Genomic DNA, 24,433 nt, shown 5'->3' on the forward strand with positions numbered 1-24,433 from the left:
ATACTTACATAAATGTATACAAAATATATAAATATAATAAAATCATTATGGGAAAAGAGGCATTAATTTGACACTGTTTAATGCTGCCAGAATTAATCTAAAAACATATGTGCATATATAGTTATCTGTATACATACATATATTGTTATCTGTATATACACATATATATTAATCCCCTCAGAAGTTGTTCATTTTGCTGATTTTCATGTAAACATCCTACAGATGCTTTAGGTCAGGCAACATTAAGATAAATTCTTACTTCTTAGAATGATTTATGAGAGATCTTCAAGTGTCCTCACAAGCCTTTTCCTTGATTCCATTCAGATGTATGATATTTGATGACACTGAATGAATGACATTGAATGAATGACATTCATTCATTCAAATGTATGACAACGACAGTCAGCACCATAACTGCTTAGTGGGAGTTATTCAGGTATCTCTGCATTCACATTTCTTGCTATATATCTCTAGGACTGTGCTGCCAAGCTCAGCTTCAGAAATACTGCTCTTGCCATTTTCATGAGTGAATATAGCTCTGGCTTGATTACCAGTGTCCCCAGTTTAGACAGAAATGGCCTCTGCTATTGGGGTGCCTGGCTGGCTCAGTCAGTTAATCCTCCAACTCTTATTTTTGGCTCAGGTCATGATCCCATGGTTCCAGGGATCAAGCCCTGCATCAGGCTCTGCACTGACAGGACAGAGCCTACTTGGAATTCTCTCTCTCCCTCTCTCTCTGCTCCTCTGGCATTCACACAAACTCTCTCTCTCTTTCTCAAAATAAATAACTAGCACTGACAGGACAGAGCCTACTTGGAATTCTCTCTCTCCCTCTCTCTCTGCTCCTCCAGCATTCACACAAACTCTCTCTTTCTCAAAATAAATAACTAAACTGAAAGAAAGAAAGAAAGAAAGAAAGAAAGAAAGAAAGAAAGAAAAGGAAATTGCCTCTGCTACTCAGTTGAAATTCCTAGGAATCAGACTTCTGAAAGCAGGGAACCCATACATGGTGATGTAGCCACAGCCTCTGCCCCAGCTCAGTGTCTCCAGTATTAGTTCAATTCAGGGAGAGCTGAATAATGCTTCAGTGTTCATTCTTACTAGACCATTGATTATTCAGTTTTGATTACAAGATTAATGGCATTTGAGCAGGTTTATTACTGTATTGTATCTACGTGAAACATGATGGGTAGGGAGGGATTTTACTTCATTCCAGTACCAGAACTTTTACAAACACAGAAATCCAAAAGTCACCGCACTGACAAAGACTCCACATTGTATCATTAGTGTGCTAAGTATTCCACAGGAGAGTATTCCGAAATGAGGAAAGTTATTACAAATTTTGAATATCAGAAATTATGCTGCTGCAGTAAAACAAAGCTTGTCTATACATAGTCCATTAATTTAAAAAAAACTCATTTCTTTTCATTAAAAAATTTACTAAAAAAGTATTCCAACTCTACTTTTTTTCAAGAAGTGAAATGTCACATCTGACCAAATAAATAGACTATAGAGTAGAATTTACTTAAAAATGAAATAGAAATTTTGCCATATCTTATATGTTGGCAACACAAAAATATACAGGTGGTAATTTTACCCACAAGAGGGAGCCTGTATTTTTACATTTTTTGTTACAGAACTTGACAAACTTGAATTAAAATATAAAATTCTCAAAATGTTTGTTGATACCATATTATGTCAGGTCAATTTTTGAGAAAGTCAGACTTTAGTTGGCATAATTTTATTCAACCATAACATATCACTACATCAGATGATTGAAAATATAATTAGAATTTTTAAAAATTTCCTACCTATACTGTAACTTTTTTTCATGTATAAGAATGAAAATGTAACTGCCAAACCAACCTAAGAGAAAATTCCTTTTAGGTGGTTGTAACATTAGTTGGGTAAAATTGACTAGAATTATTACGAGTGCTCTGCACATAGAAGTGAAATGATATTTCAGTCATCCTTTTATCAGAAAAGAGGCTTGTATAAACCAATAATTTTCTATGCATTTGTGGAACAGGAAACATCCTATTTAAAACATTACTCTGATGGCCATTCTCACCAATATTACTTAAAACTTGCCTAAGTAAGGGCATAACTGACATGATGCCATAATGAACTCTCCTTTCTTAGAGTTGAGAATAAAAATGTTTTCTTTAAAAAGAATGTAAGCTTGATTCCTTTGTATTCTATAATCTCCCTAAACAATATCTTAAATTACTAATACTTATGCTCTAGGTTTTATAAAAATAAAATGCATTCGTCAACTTAAAAACTAATCTTATACAAAAATGGGGGCAACTCTTAACAACCGAGACTGATCTGCTGTATCACATTCAGAGACAATAATAATCCAGCTGAAATTTGTTTTGTGAACCCTCGTAAAGCATACAAAAGACAGATAACAAACTGTCCCTCTCCCTCAGAGTCCTTCTCGGCTACTCCACCATGTTAAATAATAGGGGCAGGGAGTTGAAGAAGAAGGGGTTAATCACTGCTGCTGTGCTTCCTTCTGGAATTCCAACCTACCCATTCAATCATTGTTTTTTCTCCCACTAGGGACTGTGAATCTAATGGACCTAAAATCAATACCTTATAAATGACATAAAAAATATATTCATTTTATGGACTAATGTACCCTAGTGTCTGAATCCTATTTACACCCTCTACTTTAAAAAGGAACAACAGACCCATTTCTGCCAGTAAAAGGTTACTCAGTCACTCTGGTGACATGCTGCAGAATGCACTGTCATCCTAAAGTGCAGCAGGAGGGAAAGATTGGTGGCTGCAAACCTCTACTGTAAAAACTTTAAACCTGGTGAGGCCCGCTTGCATGAAGAAACACAATCAGGGAGGAGCATGGAGGTAGCCTCCTAGAGTTTACCATGTTCCGAGGTGGGGTTTGCAGGTCTCCGGTTCCATTATCAGGTTTCACAACTTACATAAAAGTTTGAGTGCATCAAATATTACATATTATTAAAACACACACACACACACACAACTTCCATTTAAGAGTGAATTCTATAATGACTGAAAAAACTAGATAAAAAATCCTGAAAGGCAGAAGTGATCATAACGTACCGAAGAGATGTTAGCCAAGTAAACATAATTGTGAGATTACACCACATTAAACCACAATCATAAATGAGCTCTGGGGAGACTGAGGGCATTTCATCTATCAGATGCACCAGTAAAACAACCAAAAAAGATACATGACTTTCTGTTGTGTTTTTTTTATATATTAAGAAAATCTATATATACTAATGAGAAGGTTTTATATTTACAGAATATTCTTTAATCCAAAGGACCCACATAATTGCTCCAAATACCATTATTATCATTTAGAAAGTATCACGTTTAGCTTAATAAAAAACTCTCCACTTATAATCTATTAGTAACTTTATTTAGAGAGCATCTTCTACTTTTAATATTTTTTTAAGACCTCAAATAGAGAACAACCCTGCAAAACACAGATGCCTGCAATGCAAAGATAAAAGTATGGTAAAAAAAAAAAAAAAAAGGTAAAAAAGAAAGGAAAAAGAGAGCTAAAAACTGAAAACTAAAGGAAGATCTATTTTCCTGAAAAAACATCATTTGACTTACTCTGTTTCAATGGGTACAAATCAGAATAAAGAATAATGAACAAGAAAAGCAACTTGAAAACAGATACTTTTTGAGAGAATTCTAGCAACAGGTCAGACTGAGATTCCCTGTTCAGTTTTACTGGCTTAAAATCCATATAGTTATAAAATTACAGTTTGAAATAAAAAAAAAACTGTTGTTCTTTATTCCAATTGCCAACCAGAGCCATTTATCCCCTATTAGATAAAGTATAATAGACTCTACCGAAAGGGTCATTGGCCTTCCATTTAATGATATTGCCAGCCCCAATCTGCATTTTCCCGGCAATGTCCCTCAACACAGAATAAATGGCTGATCTCTTCACAATAACAGCTGATTTCTATTTATTAAGCTAAAAAGGTCACCATTTTCTACGGCTGGGCCGCCCTGCACTATTGATAATTTTATGCATAAACAAATGGCAAATTTGTGCCACATAAATATGCATTAGCAATTACTTTTTCCTCGGGCAACGCTCACCGCATGCAAATGTGTACCTCGAAGGGCCTGGTAGCTTTTGTTTTAGCTCTTGAACAGTGAAACAAAAGAGCACAATAAACAATTTTAAAATTGCCAATCAATAAGCAATGCAAATGCAAAGGTAAATGGCAAGAAACTTGCTTAGAAACAACAAAACAAAAAGCGAGGTGGAAGCGGTTGGTGGAAGGATTTTCTTTCTCATATTAGTTCATTTCTTTCTCTTCCATAATGAAAAGGCTAAAGTACTCTGGACACAGAACAGCTAGCGAGGCTGGTGCTAAAGCAGATGGCAGATGGGAAAGTAGAAAGTATACACACGCTGAGTAAACACACACATACATACACACACCCCGAAAGGGGGTGTGGGAAAAAGTGTGTTCCTGTGTGATTTCAAGTGCATCACCCATTCAAATTTCTGAATTTTCAATTTCAGAGATTCAAAGACTTTAAAACTGGGTGGAGCTACAGAGATACATAGCCAAATCTCAATTCCACTGCACTTTGCCGCGTTGTTTTCTAATATCCTCAGACAAAGGGAATATACACTACCAATAAGTAAGATTTTTTTAGGAATGTGAAAAAAAAGGAGTAAATGACGAATATACAAACAAGAGATAAAAACATCTACATGCCCAGATGTTAGGATTAAAAAAAAAAAAAAAACCTTATCTCAGAACAGTTCAAGAATAGTTCTCAGAGCATCAGGATAGAGAGGTAATGGGCTAATAAGGTGAGAAGCAGCAAGGGTAAGGAAGTCTAGGAGGAAAAATAAGTATTCCCCTAATTTGAACACGAAAACAAATGATAACTAAAGAAAAAAGTTGGCATTTTTTTAATAAAAATGATCTTTAATAATAAGAGGTTTTTTTTTTTTTTAAGTGCTATCTGTCACGCACTGTTCTAAGGGCTTTACACGCTTACATCCATTACACTTGATCTTCACAGAAACCTCTCTATAGGTTGGTACATTTCATAGCACGGAGGAACAGAAAGGTTAGAAAACTTGACCAGTTTACTTAAGGCTGTGCTAGGTCTGGGCTTTGATCCAGTCTGATGCCAACACCTGCAAGCTTCACTGCTGCTTAATACTGCCATCCATTCCTCAAAACCTATCCATTTTGACCTGATCGGACAATCGTTTTCTCAATGTGTAGATGGCTTTGCCTTTGTATAAATAAGTCACACTGTATTTTAAAAATTTTAAATTGGGACTTATGTGAGTTTCTTTAATCTTTGTTAAAATACCTCAGCTTCTGTAAAATACGCAATTTATATATTAATATAAAGGCACATTAATACATGTACACTGAGAACATGTCATAGTCTTAATCATTTGGGAATAGAAACACGCGTTCTGATCCCTATCTTGATCTCTATATAATTGAAGGTTTTACTATTACACAAAGGATTAACAAATATTAACAAGAAAGGAGTAAAGATAAATAAATATTCTTGGGCTAAATGCAAATAGGCAAACCTGAACATCTAAAATCAGCATGTAGCTCTCTCCTGCTCAGAGCCAAGATATTCTTCAAGAGGGCCTCTTAGAATCCTGATATGGATACCAAGAGACAAAATTCTGTAGTGAAGACCATGAAATTTCTGCTTGCAATATTTTTCCCCTGATAATATCAGTGTTGGTAGATCAGGCCTGTTGTTAGCAGACTATCTTTGTGTGACTAAGAGAAAGATGCTCTCGTAGGTAGGCGATTCAGAAAGTACATTACCCACACAACCATACAGGATGCCCTAAAAGAGACTTTATGGTTTTCATGGTTAGAAAAGTGTTATTTCTACTATAAAAACCCACTGTCTTCAAAAAAGAAAAACCAAAAATCCTACCTTCTTCTGAGATTTTTGAATCAAGTACCCACTTATTAATACAAAATCAGTACAGATAGATTCCAATATGATAGTAATATTTTATATGTTAATTCAAATAATTACATATATCCCCATTTTGCTATGTTTTAATTTTCAGTCTTCATTGCTGAACATATAAAAACTCAAGTATTGGGGTGAATGGGTGGCTCAGTTAATTAAATGTCCAACTCTTGATTTTTGGCTTAGGTCATGATCTCAGGGTTTGTGGAATCAAGCCCCGCATTGGGCTCTGTGCTGACACTGTGGAGCCTGCTTGGAATTCTCTCTCTCTCTCTCTCTCTCTCTCTCTCTCTCTCTGTCTTTCCCTGCTCACACACACTCTTTCTTTCTAAATAATTTTTTTAAAAATGTGAGTATGTTTTTTATTATTAATTAAATGCAATAAATGTGTGCCAAAGACCGTTACTATGCAACAGGCCAAAGTTTTAATTACATCATTCTTTGCCCAATTCCTTACTCTCTATGCAAGGTAAAGATTTCAACTGGTGTGTTATATGGACATTGCAGTGTCCAAAGATTCAGTGTAGCAGAGGCTGAGTCAAATAATCAAACTGTGTGTTCCAATCCCACTTTCATAGCAACAAAGTCAGATATAGATAGAGGGTACATTTGAGGGGTTCAGAAAAATCAAAGTAAGCAACAGGAAGTTCTATCTAGGACTCTGTGTACATGGCAGGGAGAAAGTCACTGCCTCATTTGTCCTGGGTGAGGATCTGCCAGTCTCTTTGCTTTAGATCCTTTCTTTTCCCATCTCCTGCCCTGCTGATCTTGACATGGGCTAATCCCAGTAGGACAAGTTTCCCAGACTACTCTGCAGTTGGCTTCCAGGTGAGTTCGGTTTCTGGAAGGAGACTGGAACATGATGTAAGGTATAAACATCATGATGTGCATGTGCATGGGTGCATGTGTGCACGAGTGTGTGTGTGTACATGAGCTAATGCACCTTGGGCTCTCTCTCTCTCCTTCGTTTACTTTTTAAAAAGCCCTTTTTTTTAATAGACAATTACACATTCTAAACAGAGACATAAGTAAAACAAACCCATGAACCATCTCCAAGTTTCAACGTCTATCAACTTTTTGCTATTTGAAATTTTCCTGCTTTTCCTCTGCTTTACTAGGTGTCTTGGGTAGAAGCCCTCTCTCTACTCGGCTCTACTTCTTACCAGACAGGTCCCCATTGTTTCAGACTCCATCCAGTAACCCTGGTAACCCTGCTTCCCCCCTTTTGGCTCCCAGCTTCTTGCTGTTCCTGATCTCTAGGTTGCTTTTACAATTCATCATTATAAATGTGTAACAATTCTTCAATATTACATGTCCCCTTTTAAAATAATCACAGTGGTTTCTGTCTTCTTGCTTAAACCCTGACCATACAGAATTATTATTTTACTCTACTTCTTATCACCTCCTGTCAGAACCATTATTTATCCTTTATTCATAGCACCCTAGAAGCAAGTCAAGGCCACCTAAAGCATAGAACCTTTTCAATAACATTCTGGTCCAATATTTGCCATGCCTAAAGTATGGTACTCCATATATAACATTCATAATGTATTCATGTATCAGATAAGCTATTCTTACTCTGTATCTTCTGTCAATTACTTATTGATACCCTGTTTTTTATTGCCATGTCTGAATCTGTGGGCCAATGAAAGAGCAACAGAGATCTACTACTGCTCCAGGAAATTCTACCCACTGCCTAACACCATGGGAATCTGCCCAGGCTATTTTAAGGAGGTAGCTCAATCTGTCATGAAAATACGTTTTTCCAATGGTAGATGGCAGAGACAAGTTAACCAAGTTTATGTCTTAGACAAGACATGTTTAACATACAGGCATTTGTTTATTCATAACAAAACATGACCTTCTGATGTTAGGAATGAATACAAATGCACACACACTCATACATACATACACGCACACACACACACACACACACACACACACACACCATAAAAATGATTTATGTTAGATGGCTCTTACAAAATTACACTTTGAAAAATTACGGGACTATGAATCAAACATATAGATTAAAATTCTCTGAAACAGACATGTGCTTAATAATTAATGGGAAAGGATACAAATAATATTTATGATTTTAACTTACCCAAAACACTTGAATAATTATGCAGTAATCATTTAGCTCGATGAAGACATACTTATCAAATGTGAACTCTAATCTGTGAGGAAATTCTAAAATACATAAAAAAAGATCTTAAAATTGAAATGATGGACTTAAATCAAGCTACACTTTCATCTAGTTTAATATCAAAGCTTGTTATAAAAATATGGAGACTAAAGATAGTTCATGATACTTTGTGATTTTTAGTAGCAGCAATCACAGTGTAAGCAAAGAATGAGATGTGGCAGCAGAGAAAAGAAAGCACAGTTGATAAGCATAGAGTGTCTGAATCAGAGTTAGGTAAAACCAATGACCAATAAGACAATTATTTCAAATACTGGTTCAGAACTGGTTCCTATCCTATAGGTAAGAAACTGTGTAAGTATTCAACACCCAGAAAAAGTCAACCAGAAATATTCTATGTATGACAACTGTGCTAAGTCAGGTACAATTAGAAGATACAGTCAGCCTGAAAAAGATCAAATTTAGGAGAAGGGGGGTGGGCAATCATTAGGTACAAAAAAAGGATTTGAAGGCCATTTGGTCAAGTGTGGACTGGATATGTTGTCCCATGGTCCACACAAAAGAACAAGGTGTCATTTTGAGTTTTGTTTCCTCAGCAGGGTTATGTGGAGGTAGATTTCTGGGCATTGCGAAAAACAACGCTTTTAAAAAAAAAAAAAAGCTGTCCAACAGCAGGATTAGTTGGAGCAGAGCCAGATAAATGATTGAGTATTTAAGCAAGAGCTCTGGATTCCAACAGAATGGGTCACTTTCTGGCTTTGCAACTTGCCATCCAAGTGATCTTGGACATAGTGGCATGGGCTATGAATACTTTGGTTTTCTCATCTGCAAAATCTTCCAAATATATATTCTATACTGAGGAAAGGTAGAGAAGCCCAAGCAGAGACTGCAGGGCATCTGCCAGAGGCCTGAGAACAGGATTTCTGAACTGAATGGTATATTGCATTGGGTAGCTTTTAGGATCCATTCTCATCTGAGAGAATTATCCTATTTCTCAAAGTTCAAAAATATATCTTCATGTAATTCCAGGCAAGCAAGGCCAGCATTAAATATTTAACAGGGGAAAAGTTTGTGGCAATTCTGTATTGAAAGGTTTAGCATCAGAAAAAGGATAGTCATTTTTGACCAAGAAAAGATAAAGCCATTATAAAAAGTATAAAGCTATTATTTAAAAACTCACAAAAGTATTTTAGTCAATAAAAGGCACATAACATCATAAGTCAGATATATGATTGCTTAAATAAGCAACATCTCCTTTTAATAAATTTACAATATTAACCGTATTTTTTATTTTTTTAAGTCTCTAGTTACTTAATTTATAGATACTTCCTGGTTCCTGAGGAAATGTAAACAAAGTACTTATGCTTTTTGAACACTGAGTACTGCTTCCTTGCTGTCAGCCAAGCCTTTCCACTACTCCTTCAACCGCGCCGTCTGTCCCAACCCCTCAGCACATGGCAAACAAGAACACAGAAAAGTGAGTGAAGCAGGACTAAAGGGCATCTTCAAAAGAAACAATTCTAAATCCTGTTTTGCAATGCCTCAGGGTTCCTCTAGTTATTTCAAGGAATGCTCTGCGATTTTCGAGAAATTCTTAAAGTGATTTTGATTTTGATTTTTTCATCCTAACAATTATAGACATCTTTAGATGACTTTTCAAGGCATTTTCACATAAACTGACTGGATTCTCAGCAATTCTCAAAGGTAAGTATGACAGGGGCTGATCCCTCTTCTACAGATTAAAAAAACCCAGAAGAATTATGACTTGATCCCAAATCACAAAACCACAAAGCAGCAAAAAAAAGGCAAGAACGCAAGTCCCGTCTTTTTCCTGTCCACTATGATCTATAACAAATCACATGGAGTACTTTAGGACTCGGCAGAGGGGTCATTTTGAAATCCCTCAAACTATGGAAGTATAAATTTACTTCTGAAGCTGTGAATGTTTATCAGGATTATTCTATACTCTGTATTTACTTTCTCATTCATTGACTAAGTATTCCCACTTTTAAAACTGGGAATAACATAGTGTTTCTCAATGGAGGGTGATTTTGCCCCCTAGGGGACATTTTGCACTGCACTGTACTGTCTGCAGACATGTTTGTGACACTGCGGTGGGCGTGGGGGGAGGGGTGTGAGGAGTGGGGAGAGAATGGATACTACTAGCATCTAATGGGGTACAGTCCAGAGATGCTTCTAAACACCCTACAGTACACAGGATAGCTCCTTACAACAACGAATTATCCAGCCCAAAGCGTAGTGTTGAGGTTGAGAACCCCTGGATTAGCACTATTTTTATTTAAGCCATCTGGTTTTATCTCTTATTTTTGTTACATAATCATAATAACATTTTCAGAATGTAACATTTGCTGAGCACTAATGACTGGTTTGGCATAAGGCTATAAGCTCTTGGGTAGTCACTAATTCCACAGAATGCCCTGTGCCTTAATCTTTGCTGTTCGACAATACATTGAGCAGTGGTTCAAGTGACACAGAGGTCACCATTACTGAGATAAATGGATCATAATAGTTTGTCATGGTATTTATAACACTTTGCTTCTAAGAATGTTGAAAATAAAGTGATGCAAATGGGGACAGTCAGAAGCACACATTCTGATAATATGAAATGAAAATGGAAATTTGAGTTAACGGAGTAACTTTTGACTTTTCTGTTTATGTATAGCATACACCAAAAAATCCCAACAATGCATATCTAATCTTAAAAATGAATTTGGCTATCTTTTTTTTAATGTGGCAAATTATTTTAATAAACATTATAATAATTAGTAATGTCCTCTTTGCAGAAAAGGCTGTCAATTTTTGCCCTTACCCTGTTCACATTCTTCACTAAAGCCAGAGCTCTCAATTCTATCCCCTATTGGGCAAGGTCCAGGGTGCCATCTTTGGACTTAGTTCCATCTTTTTTTTTTTAAATAAGCTCTATGCCCAACACGGCACTTGAATTCATGACCCCAAGTTTGAGTTATATGCTCTATTGACCAGCATGACCAGCCAGCCAGGTGCCCCAAGTTTCAGTCTTAATAAGAGTCAAATAAAAGACCTGATTCTGGGGTAGCAAGTTGCTTCCATCATAAAAATGCTGCATGGTATATCTCCTATGTGGTATCTTGCTTCCTTACTCTTTACCCTTTCGTGTTCTCAAATACGCTGTCAGTCTGAATAGTGCGTTAGGATTTAGAGACAAACTTTTTTAGTTCACATATCCCTTTAAGGAATCTGATGAAAGTGGCAAATCCACACTCTACAAATACAAATTTCCAGGTTGAAAGACCATTCTCTGTGGGTTTCTGTCTCTTGTGTTTCCTTCTAAGTGAAGGCACCAATGACCTTTCCTTGGAACCACCTTTTCAAGGATATTTGTATACAGAAAATCAAAGATAGTGTCTCCCTTCAGAACTAAGGCAGGTTTGTTTACTGTCCAGGGTAATAAGGATAATGTCTCACTTAGTGGCAAAGGTTAGGCATGTTTGTTGCCTGATATAAAAGAGTCAGGTTCCCTAAGCTCAGGTTTTCTCCCTCTGAAGTGTAAGCATCCTCAGGCTGTCTCTGTATCACCATACGGAAATTAGGGCTCAGGGAACTTGTACAAATGCCAATCTTCTGGCTACTACAATTACTGTGACTGATAAGCTGTACTTTGTCACTGATCCAAGATTTTCTGTCTTCTCCCAGCATCCATGAAACTGTGGCAAGTAGGCTGATGTACTGGCTTGCAAACAGAGTAAAAATCTCAGGCCTTTCATGGTTCTTAACAATGCACACAAACAACAGTAAGCATGTCATTTTAACAGATGGCCACTTTGTCCCCATATCCAAAATCAGAAAGCTAAAACGATCTTTATTTCTTAGTCAGTAAACAGAATGGGATGGTCATAGACTCTAGTATCTGAAAGTACCTTAAAAATCACATTATACGATGCACACTTTATTTCAGCAATAATAGTAGTCATAGCATTAATTGAGTGCTTTCTAAATGCCAGGCATTTTGTTTGGAGCTTAAAAATATCACTTAAGTTCACTCTGACAGTAACACTGATAAGGCAGCCATTATTAGCCTCATTCCACAGAACAAAGTTCCATGTAAATTAAGTAATTTGACCAAGTCTACATAATCAATGTTGGAGACACGATCTAGGATATGAATTTGGCTTGTGTCCTTAATCACCTTTCTTTTCTGCCTTCCACTCTGAGCTACACAGTGGTGACAAAATGACATGATCCCTGCCCCTGAAAGGCACATGCCTTAAAGAGAGAGAGAGAGAAATTAATAACTAGATAGCTTCAGTAGAATGCCTTAAGGGCTTTGAGGGAGTATGCATAGGGAAGGCACCTAGCCTCCCCTAGGAGTCAGCAATAGATTCCCAAACAAATGACTGAGATAAATCCTGAAAGATGATTAGGAGTAAGCCAGGTGAACAAGCAGAGGTAATCCATCTCTTGATTTTACCTATGAGGAAATGGAAGCCCAGACACAGGGCAAAATCACACAGATGCTTTGAAAAACAGGGTTGCAATCTGATGGCTGATGAATGTTCACTATCTTTTGCTGCCCTCAAAGATTATGTCTCACTTTTTATTAGGAAATAAGCAATGCTCAGCATTATCTACTTTTTATGCTGTTATTTTATCTCTTTTATTATTTTTTTAACATGAAGTCATTACGCAACGGGCATCCCAGGAAATAATATATGAACATAGTGTAATAAGAGTATCTCTTTGCTAAAATGAGCATAACACATCATAAAGTATTCAAAGGGTTAATAAGTCACTTGGAAATTTAAATGTCATTTTCTATTAGATTTTATTGAAGGACTTATCATGATTATAGACAAAGTTCCAACAAGGTCAACATCAATGTTCCAAAGACATGAGCAGGTAAGCTAAAGAGAGATCAAATAAATTGTTTAAATGTTACCGCATAGGTAGTTCTCACGAATGTCTCTGCAGCCAGTCTAACTTCCATTAACATAGTTAGAAACTCTCTGATATGAAGAAAATTACTATAACTTCAGATATTACTCTAAGGGGCTATTGCTGTAGAATAGAAATGAAGAGATGTAGATAAATCTGCTAATGTTCATCTTATTCACATAAACTGTGCATATAGAAGCAGAAGCAAGAAAATCAAGGGAATCATGCTCAATAAAAAGATGAGCCCAGTTGCAACAAAGTTACAGATATAGTACATTCATATAGATTTTGAGACAGATTCAGTACGGTCTGGTAGATATTCAGAATTGGGAAGTGAGGTAACAAGGAGTGTTTATCCAAAGACCAAACTGTTACCACAATATTCCTGGTTGGCCAGACTCTGATTATTTAGAAGCATAACATCACCACCACCATATGAAAGATACTACGATGGTTGCTGGGAAAAATGTAGATGGATATGCTATGAATATGCTCTATAGCTACCAGAGATCTAGTGGAGGTGAAGGTAGCAATAACACACAGCTAGATAAAATACTGTTCATCCAACAGACATTTAGGGAGTGCCTGCTCTATGCAAGGCACTGTGATAGGCTGACTACTGAAGAAATCCTAGTGGAGGTGCACCTGAGGATTGGAACTAAGGAGAAGAGGGGCTAATAGCTTCTTGCATTTCAAAATAAAGTGATTTCCAGTTCTTATCTGAGCCAGAACTGAGCAATGGGGACAAATTACCAAGATCAATCATGGCCCAGGATCAGAATCACTGACATCAGTATTATCAGTATTATTCAATTTCATCAAACTGAGGGATTGCTTAAGGGGTGAGTGAAAAAAAAAACTGTTCAACAGAATTTGACTAAAAAGGAAACTAGTGCTTGTGATTTCATCACTTGACAAACCACTTAAAGCTGCACAAATGAAATTTTGACGAGGATTAAAAAAAAAAACTACTGAGAATAACACTTTGCATATTCTATTAATTCAAACAAATCCCTAGTTATGTGACAAATGCTTATCAGTATTTTAAAAATACCTGAGAATATGGTTTATTCATCACAGTTTTTTATGATTTTTATAATCTGCCAGTACAGAGCCCGATGCAGGGCTCAAACGCACGAAACCATGAGATCATGACGTGAACCAAAACCAAGTGAGACACTTAACCGACTGAGCCACCCAGATGCCACCATCACAGGGTTTTTTTGTTTGTTTTTGTTTGTTTTTTGTTTTTTGTTTTTTTCCGGGGTGCTTGGGTGGCTCAGTCGGTTTATCATCCAACTCCTGGGTTTGGCTCAGGTCATGATCTCACAGTTTCATGAGTTCGAGCCCCACATCAGGCTCTGAGCTGGTGGCACGGAGCCTGCTTGGGATTCTCTCTCTCCCTCTCTCTCTCTCTCTCTCTCTCTGCCCCTCCCCCACTCGCGTGGTCTCTGTATCTCTCAAAAGAAATAAAAGAAAGTTAAAAAAAATTTTTTAATGTTTTTTCTTTTTTTTGATAGAGAGGGAAACACGGAAACTGAAGCAGGCTCCAGACTCGGAGCTGTTAGCACAAAGTCTGACACAGGGCTCAATTTACAAACAGTGAGATTATGCCCTGAGTGGAAGTCTGACACTTAACCAACTGAGCCACCCAGGTGCCCCTCCCATCTCAGTTTTAAACCAATAAAAGGATCATTAGATACATAGCATTTATCCAACTGTTGCAAAATGTGTCCACATAGGGGAGGATACAAGTTTTGTGAGGCCTGAAACTTACAGCATTTGGGATACCCTCTTTAAAGAAATACAGAATTATGACCTTTTCACATCTAATCACAATTTCATAGAGAGAATTTTATGTACAGAGGAGAATCATGTACACACAGAATTTTATAGAGAGGTTTAGAGATACCTGACAAGATATTTTAATCTTTCCAGTGGTAGGGTTGATAGAATTTTGTTGTTGTACTTGTTGTTAGAGAAAGTTGAAAAAAATTCTTTCATCTTTCCAATTTGTTTTTGGTAAGGTAATGTAAAATTTTCAGACCATATAAAATTTTGGAAAACCTTTCTCAAGTTTCTTATGAGATACAGGATTTGGAAGAATTTTCCAGAGGCTAGCTCTGGCTCTATCCATTCAAACCCAGTTTCTCTTCCACTACTTATATAATTTCAGTGTCTGATGACACAAGAGATGTTCATTACATGGTGTGACTCTGGCCCTGAAGCTTGAGGGCCACTCTTTACACTGTCAGATGAGTCAACAGTGGGATCATTCCAAGCCCATCCTGGCACAGCTACTAATAACATAACCATAGATGAAAATGACTAGATGATATACATGTATCCCACTCAGCCTAAACTCAGTGTTATCTCCAAATTGATCTCCTTTCATATGATCCCTCAAATACCGACACCACTCCAACACTATAGGTAAAGGCAAAAAGTGACCGAGAGGAAGCTGCAATACAAATAGGTATGGATACAAATCATTTTTGCAAATTTAATGAAAACACATGCCCATGTGATCACTTTATTAGGACTCAACCAGAGCCATGGAATGAACTTAAGCTTCATTTGCTTCAAGGTTAACCTGCCTCTGGTCTTCATCAAAACTTTTTAATTTTTGTGACCTTAAGTTTCAGGTGGCAAACTGGCCATCAGTTAAATCAGTTAACATAAACTATTATGTTCTATAAATCTACAATAACAACTCTTTAAAATTCACATGGCTATGGCTGTATCCACAAAATGAATCTTCAGCATCATGTGCAAATACCTGTGGATGCACCAGCAGAGATGGAAAAAGGATATGAATATCTTGAGAACTGCTAAATGGCAAAACACTAAAACAATTATGAACAAAAAAAGGGAAAGGGGAAGAAACTTCATGGATTATGCACTTTAGAGACATGCATTAATATTCCAGAAGGCAAGCATTTGTAGACCAAAATAGGCACTGGCAGGACTGTACTGATTTTCTACTTTCATTCTGTTTTTTTTTTTTTTTTTAAGCCACCACCCTGCTGATACAGCATATTGATCCCAGTTCCTGAAAACTGAATTATACTTTCCTACTTTACTATTAGACCTGGGTTGTGTATGTAAGTTCTTTAACATGTCTCTTCCCTAAATGGCATAAATTATCACATCTAACTTACCTCTTGTGATTGTCTAGTGAAATAAATCACCATGAGAGAACAATAAATAGTAACAAAATAGAAATAGCTACATTAAATGGTAAAGTGCCATTTTTAATATTATTCTAACAACCTTAAGTCCCATAAAAAATAAGATATAGAAGTTGCATTAGAAATACATGCATTTGGGGGCATCTGGGTGGCTCAGTGGGTTAAGCATCTGACTTATGCTCAGGTCATGATCTCACGGTTTGTGGGTTTAAGCCCCTGGCCGGCTCTGTGCTGACAGCTCAGAGCTCAGAGACTGAAACCTGGAGCCTGGAGCCTGCTTTGGATTCTGTGTCTCCCTCTTTCTCTGCCCCTTCCCCAATTGTGCTTACTCTCTCCCTCGCCCTCCCTCTCTCTCTGTCTCTCTCTCTCTCTCTCTCTCTCTCTCTCTCAAAAATAAATAAACATTACAAAATTTAAAAAAAAAGGAAATACATGCATTTGGAACTGCAGACTCAAAATGCTAAACAGAATTCTGATGTAGGGACCCCACAGAATTTGATCAAATGTATCCATCTGTTCATCTTCATGTAAATAATGCTCACACAACCAGTGCTGGGACCTCTTCTAGGACAGTCCCTGAGACTTTTTCATTACATCTGTCACTTCCCCTGTTTACAGCTGCCTCATCAGTAACTCATGGGGTTTTCTTCCTAAACATTCAAAAGGCATCCTGAGGAAACAGCACCAGGAAAAAGTTATTTCTAGATTTCTCCTCTCTCTACCTGATTTTCTCCTTGGTAACTAACATTAATATCCAATGTAATATCCTCTTCATGGAAGCATAGAAACATTTCGAGAAAGCCCTTTGGTTTTTCACTTCTGCTTCTTGAACCCTGAGGGGACTATTTCATAAGCAAATGTGAATGCCCCCAAGCACGTCTTCACACTCTGAGAAAAAGAGTTCCTCTCACACTTTCTGCCTCTCACTTGTGGCACAAGAAATGGAGTTATCCAAATGCACAGTATCCAACCATTTTAAACAGTCTATGCTACTGACATCTCTAACAAAAGCTCTAAGGGGAAACAGCAGTACATTTTTATATCTGTGGATGGATAAGATTGTTTCGGGGGCTGCATCCTACAGAAAGCAACCATGTTTCCCTGAAAATAAAGCGACCTTCCTGAACACGACGTAGTTCTGACCTGGCAGAGGGATGAAGCAGGTGACAATCAAATCAGGGAAATCTAACATCTGGAAACTAAAGGATACACAGCTGTTGGTCTTGCAACTTCCCATCACTACATTCTCTGTGTTCTTTCCTTCTCAAGAAAACATCACATCTTATATCCCCAAAAGGTAAAATATGGAACTCCACTGACACAGTGTAGTATAGTATGGGAAAGAGCCAAACATTCTCAAGCTTGTAGGATTTTTCATTGACTACTGACAAATCTCCCCCAAAGGTTTAATATAGATATATTTAATCATATATACATATATATGTCTATATGAATGTATATATCCACCCATATATATGTACAAACTTCTAAGTAAAATAAATTATGTATACATACACATGACAACACATATGACATGCTCACATTCCTGTTTATTTTCTTTTATCGGCAGCAAGTTTTTTCCTTACTAATTACCCTCTCTATTGCTGGAGGACCCCAGATCTTAGTACCCTCCTCTACAATTAACAAACGCATTTCCTCCAATTCTCCCTGGATTAACAAGCACATATATCCACTCAGAGCCTTTGTTGCAACATAGAGAATTAAGTGGAAGAATGATTCATGTGCTAGCTATCTCAGACATCCCCCAAACACGTTCACCCTGAAATGTAAAACTGCATGCATGGTGTATCCAGCTTGAAGAAATCGAAAGGGAAATGTGTAAATACCAAACTCTTTGCATCATCTACGCTCACTACAGGGTCCTTTGCTCTGTGAAACCAATACTGGTTTCAACATGGCACTTTTCATTTGGTACATCTCATATGCTGCCTTCCTCCTGTGTGACTCAGGACCCGTGTGTGCTATGAGGCCGACTGATTTTGTTAACGAATATTAATATATAAACTTTCTGTTACCTGGTATATTCTTTTGGGATACATATCATCTTTGAAATATGAGCCACTTATGAAAAGAATAAAGGAAATATGCCAGGGTGGTTCAGTGGGTTAAGCATCCGACTTCGGCTGAGGTCATGATCTCACAGTTCATGGGTTCGAGCCCCACATCAGGCTCTGTGCTGACAGCTCAGAGCCTGGAGCCTGTTTCAGAGTCTGTCTCCCCCTCACTCTCTGCCCCTCCACCACTTGCGCATGCTCTCTCTCTCTCTCTCGCTCTCAAATTAAACAATTAAAACAAAAGATTAAGGGAAAATGAAATCTGAGAACTAACCTAACCTAAGATGGTGCTGAAAATTTTCATAGTATCTTTCACTAGAACACCAAACAAAAGTTTATCTGAGACTTCATCACAGGACATTTAGCTTCTGAATTAGCAGAAATCTCTTTAGAGGTCGATTTCATTTCTTTAAGATATGATCATCCAAATTCACCTGCGTCATCTTTTTTCATCCATTGTTTTCAGGAGCAGCACGGCAAAATAATTTAATGGGAAAAGTGACTGTTACAACATGATTGTGAGATCATCCCACTGTACATCAGGGAAGTCACAAACACTTAAGACTCTTTTACACTGAAGTGCCCCTCCGACGGTGCCCCTCTCCAAAACTGTGTTCTGGGTCGGGACATAAGAATTCTCAACAGACCAACACGCGATTTACAACAATCAGGTCCTGAGCCGGCGCTCTCTGCACGCTACCTTCTCCCTTCACCTTTGATCCGGCTGTCAGTTACAAGCATGACCTGCATTTTTAAATATGATATCAAACTCATGAATAAATAGGAAAATATCTTTTGAAGGTTTGAGAAGCAACAGTTGCGGCATTCTCATTGTGATTTTTGATGATCCAACTTTCTGACAGTAGCAACCATGTAAAATGACAAGGCAGGAAAAGCAACGTGAAATCACTATCCTATGCAACCAACATGTTCTCTAGATTTCTTTTCCTAACTAAGGCATTATCACTTCACAGCTCTAGAAGGCAAATCTGTACTCATCAGATATTGTCATCTTAAGAAAGAACAGTTTAAAAAATGCTAAACCTTTTTATTTCTTAGATAGTATAATTTCTGCCACCTGGACATCCATTCACTCCACATGGGCCTACACAGACAGACACACAGACAAACACACATACACCAACATGGCCCTGCTGTTAATCCCCATTTTTACCTGTCACTCCAACTTCCAGACAAGTCAATGAATTAATAATATTTTTTGCTATTTAACAGTCACAGACATAAAGGTAGCTATGCAAATTGTTTTACAGTTTTAACTAAGATGAGACTAAAATATAGTTTTTATTCTTTCTTATTCATCTGCTTAAGTTTCTTCCTTGTAATTAAAATTGTGGATCCAAAGTATAATTTGGTCAAAATCTCAAAACAGTGAGTGATGCTTATTACCAAGGAGGCTGATCTAACATGATGTGTATTTCAGAGGACAGCACTTATGTTTTTTAAATCACCAGGTCTTTCTGTTCAAAACAATCAGTGCTGGGCTTTATCTTCCTCAGCTCTCCCACTCGCAAAAGCTTCTTTTCTTCCCAATAAAACAAGCTGTTCTTTCGTTTTTCCACACATCATGAGCTAAAAACCAATCCAGCACAGGTGGCTGTAAATAGGGTGTCATTAACCACTACAGGTGATCACAGGCTAAATCAATTAAACCAAACAGGTAAGATCTCTCTGCTCTCCCTTAAATATTGCTAAACCTATAGAACCACTTGACATCATGAACAGAAAATTTGTAGCAGGCAAATGACTCCACAAGCCAAGAAAGTATGATGCCTTTTAAGACTCTTTTTTCTATTCTCACCGCATTCCCCGTGCTTCAGCTCAGGGCAAGAACTTCAGGAACAAGGGCACTGTGCAAACACAGCGTCAGTAGGTCTGGAACTGTGCATGACTGCTCAGAATGTTTTCCCAAGGAAAAGAATTGCACAAAGGCATAGTGTACCCCTTGCTAAGTCACCACCCTCTGCTGGGGCCTGTGAGAACATGGTGCAGGTATAAAACTCCTTCAGCCAGACCTCACTGCTCTTTCCTGCTTTTTTCCCCACTCCCTATTTCCTTCAAATTCTCACTCCCACATGGCTTTGGGATGACAGATTCAAATATATGTGGCATGTTCACTATCAATGAGGAGCCATTAACCACACACCCTCCATTAAACATTACTCCTGGGGGTTGCAGGGAGGGGAAAATGGGTGATGGGCAAATGAGGAGAGCACTTGTTGGGACGAGTAATGGGTATTGTATGTAAGTGATAAGTCAGGGGAATCGACTCCTAAAGCTAAGACTACACTGTATGTCAGCTAATGTGACAATACATTGAAACAAAACAAAACAACTTTTTCAATAGTGGCAATTTTAAGTTAGAAGGAATTGGAGTTTAAAAGATCTTGCAGGACATTATCAAAATTCTGTTCCAATTTCAATACTATTAAAATGTATGTGTGTTCTTAATATTTAAAAAAAAAAATAGTGTCAAGATATTTAATTCCGTGGAAATGAGTAAGAAGGTAAAAAAATTAGCTAGATAAAACAGTATCTTCAAATAGTCTGTCGCTGTACTACATCAGCATTAATAGCACTAATAGAGCAGCTGTTACATGTTACACATTATTTTGAGTATTTAACATATACTTTTTCATTTAAATCTCAGAAAAATACGATGAGGGAAGTACTTTGATTCACCCACATTTTATTGCATCACACAAAGAGGTATCATGTTAACTTTTATGATTCGAGTGTCTTTATCTCCTTGTACTATCTTTATTTTTTAGAAATTTATGTTTTTATTTATGTTTGAGAGAGAGAGAAAGAGAAATCAGGGAAGGGGCAGAGAGGGAGGGAGAGAGAAAGCAGGGAGGGGCAAAGAGAGAGGGAGGCATAGGATCTAAAGTGGGTTCCATACTGGGACGCCTGGGTGACTCAGTAGGTTAAGCGTCCGACTTCAACTCAGGTCACGATCTCACAGTCCGTGGGTTCAAGCCCCTTGTCGGGCTCTGTGTTGACAGCTCAGAACCTGGAGCCTGCTTCTGATTCTGTGTCTCCCTCTCTCTGCTCCTCCCCTGCTCACACTCTTGCTCTCTCTCTCTCTCAAAAATAAATAAACATTAAAAAAATAAAAATAAATAAAATAAAGTGGGCTCCATCCTGAGAGCAGAGAGCCCCATGTGGAACTCGAACTCACAAACCGTGAAATCATGCCAAGAGCCAAAGTCAGACACTTGACAGACTGTGCCACCCAGACGCCCCTCTTGTACCATCTTTTAATAGACTCCTAGCACTGATACTAGACTAAATCACATTTCAATGATTGCCCTGGGTAGCTTTGACTCTCAATTTCTCTCCAATGTAAAAGGGAACTTAGCAATTTACAAAATGCTTCATATCTGAGGTTAAATCCCTAACTTCAAATGTCAAAATAACTACAAAAAATAGACCTAAGTCTGAAAGAATAAGATGTATACAAAGTATCTCTTATTCTTGGTATCTAGTCAGGTGAGAATGTCATATTTTAAGTATTTTTCCTTTTGTAACTGCCAAGTGTTTATACCTGGGTACATTAAAGAGCCTTAGAGATTATAATCTATCAGGGGTTCATATTTTACAACTTACTGCCTATTGTTTAAAAGATTTAAAATTTTCTGCACAGCATCTTCAAATCTCCAGATAAAAGATGCTATATAAATTCAAAATAAACAAACACTAGAGAGTTTATGTGGTAGCACTTGTGATTTTCTTGATATGCCTTTTCAATTGACTCATGGACATGATTCATTTAATAAATTAATTTCAGAAAAAGAAAATGAATTTATCCCTAGTGAATGTCATTGCTTCTTACTATATTAACTGAGTGCTTCCAAAGTTCTGCGTCAAGAAAGGAAAAATCTATCTCTTCTGATTCGATGCTTATCACCTTTGCCTACCCTTGATTTTACGACCGTTTATCCTACTTTCTATGCAGTATTTAGTTTGCTAAGACTAAAGAGTGCATAATAACCCTTCATTTTTCCAAGACAATCTCAAAGGCAAATAAAATTCTAAAGGCATTTTCCTTAAAAACACACAGAAGTACACACTTTTCCTTATGAACTTGAGTGAGAAAGAAACAATGCTGGAATTTAGGGCATACCCGAAAACCAAGTAAAACACTGCTGTCATCAACAATTTAAAACTCATTCTAAAGTAACATTTTCAAAAGCCACAATAATATATCTGTAAAGGTTGACAGAATCCTGAGACTGAAATTCTGCCAGTGGTAACTTCTGGGTTCAGAAAATAGAAAAACATGCCAGAAAGGGAAAAACCTGAGGAAGGATGGGTGGGGGGGTGGGGGGGGGGGAGGCCCTACATTAAGAATTAAAGTATACTGGAATTCAGATATGTCTGCATTAACTATACACGTTAGCTAGTTGCAGGAAGCCTTAAAAATGGTGTTAAATGCACCATCTGGAATCTTGTAAAGTGAACTTTTACCTGATGGTTAGTGGCAATTTATTACTAAACAGAAGAGAGATGTGTGAGCTATTTTGGACTCAAATAGGACATTATCCTTGCAACAAGACCAATATTCACTAAGCAACATATCCACTGAACAGGAAAACAGACCATTGAAATTGTGGTAAAGATCCTATAGCATAATGGATTTCAGTCTGTGAACCAAGAGACTTTTTATTCCTTATGTTAATCTTCCCTCACAAAATTTTTCTTTCAGGAAGCCATCCAATAATAGTTCTTCCAAAACTATAATCTTTCTTCAACTTTCAGATTTTGTGTCTTAAAAACAGTATATTGCCTATTCGTATAGCCCCCAATTCCTAGGTAACTGATAGTCTACACATCACAAGTATGTGAATCCAGCATTAGGACTGCAATGCTGGGGGGTGGGGGGGGGATCAAGAATTATTCATTTTTATATTTCTTTTTGCTATACCATGTTGTCTCTGTGCATATTTTATACACGTATATATTAATTGAAATTCAATCTGTTTATATACAATGCTGACCTCAACCTTTCAAATTATCCTTCTATAGTTTTATGTGGAAAATGTTCCTCCACAAAATTTTGGGAGTAACGAAACTCCAGGGTTTGCAGACTCCTAACACTACTTTAGGGTTCCCCCAGTGCTCCCTGCCAGAGGCCAGCAGCTGCCATCACCCTCTGCCATGTGGAAGACCCAGATACAAGAAACCTGTGATCTCTGCTTCCTAATTTGCCCCCAAATGAATGTATAAAGTCACTGTTGATCCTGACAGTCTAATGCCAATATTAGTTATTGAAGAAAGTATTCCTCTTCAAGAGTCAATTTAATTCTCTGAGACCTATTCCACTTTGTACTGAAATGCCATGACAGCTGTCTTACGCAGTTGTCCAAAATGCCTTAAATGTCTGCATTATTCACAGAAAGCATCAATCTCAGTAGATATATTTTATGATAACCATGGATATATCTCATGATAATGATGAATATATCTTATGACATACATAATCATAAATACATCTTATGATAAACCATGAATTATGCACTTTCAACATCTCCCCAATTTAGTGAAACAGCAGAGGTCAAAACAGAACTCTGTAGAAAGTTTCCATCAATGCTAGAACAATTAGCTACTTTATGAAATACTGTTATAAAGCAAAGTAAGAAAAATATTCCAAATTCTTTAGTCCCTATTACAGCTTCTAACAATGTATGGTTCTGACTAAAATATATTTACTTTTGAAGTTATTCATTTTTGGTTATTTTTTAAACCAGTTGAGTGAGCCCATGTACACTTGTACAATCCTGGATAGAAAACGGAGAAAGATGCATTTTCTTGTCTCTGGATACAGGAAGTCAATAAGCCATGCAGATATCAGTGATAAAATCACTGTGATCAAAGTTGACTTTAACACATTGAAAGCATTTTCCCTCAGTGCTGTTCTTAGGGCAATATATATCAACTAGGTCAATTCTGATGAATCATGAAGCAAGGGTAATTTTTATATACATACATTCATATTCACATATGTAAATATACATTCATAATGTCTTTATACAATCTTTTAAGTTTTATTTATCTATTTATTTGTTTTGAGAGAGAGA

General features: G+C 37.2%; 1 protein-coding gene across 6 annotated transcripts in view; it reads right to left on the reverse strand.

The window, feature by feature from the left end:
* The window catches only part of SOX5 (SRY-box transcription factor 5), a 1,011,771-nt gene that overhangs the window by 733,673 nt on the left and 253,665 nt on the right, over positions 1-24,433 (reverse strand). The gene's annotated exons all lie outside the window — the stretch shown is intronic.

Source organism: Panthera onca, chromosome B4 (genome assembly GCF_046562875.1).
Source record: "Panthera onca isolate mPanOnc1 chromosome B4, mPanOnc1 haplotype 2, whole genome shotgun sequence".
Classification (NCBI taxonomy): Eukaryota; Metazoa; Chordata; class Mammalia; order Carnivora; family Felidae; genus Panthera; species Panthera onca.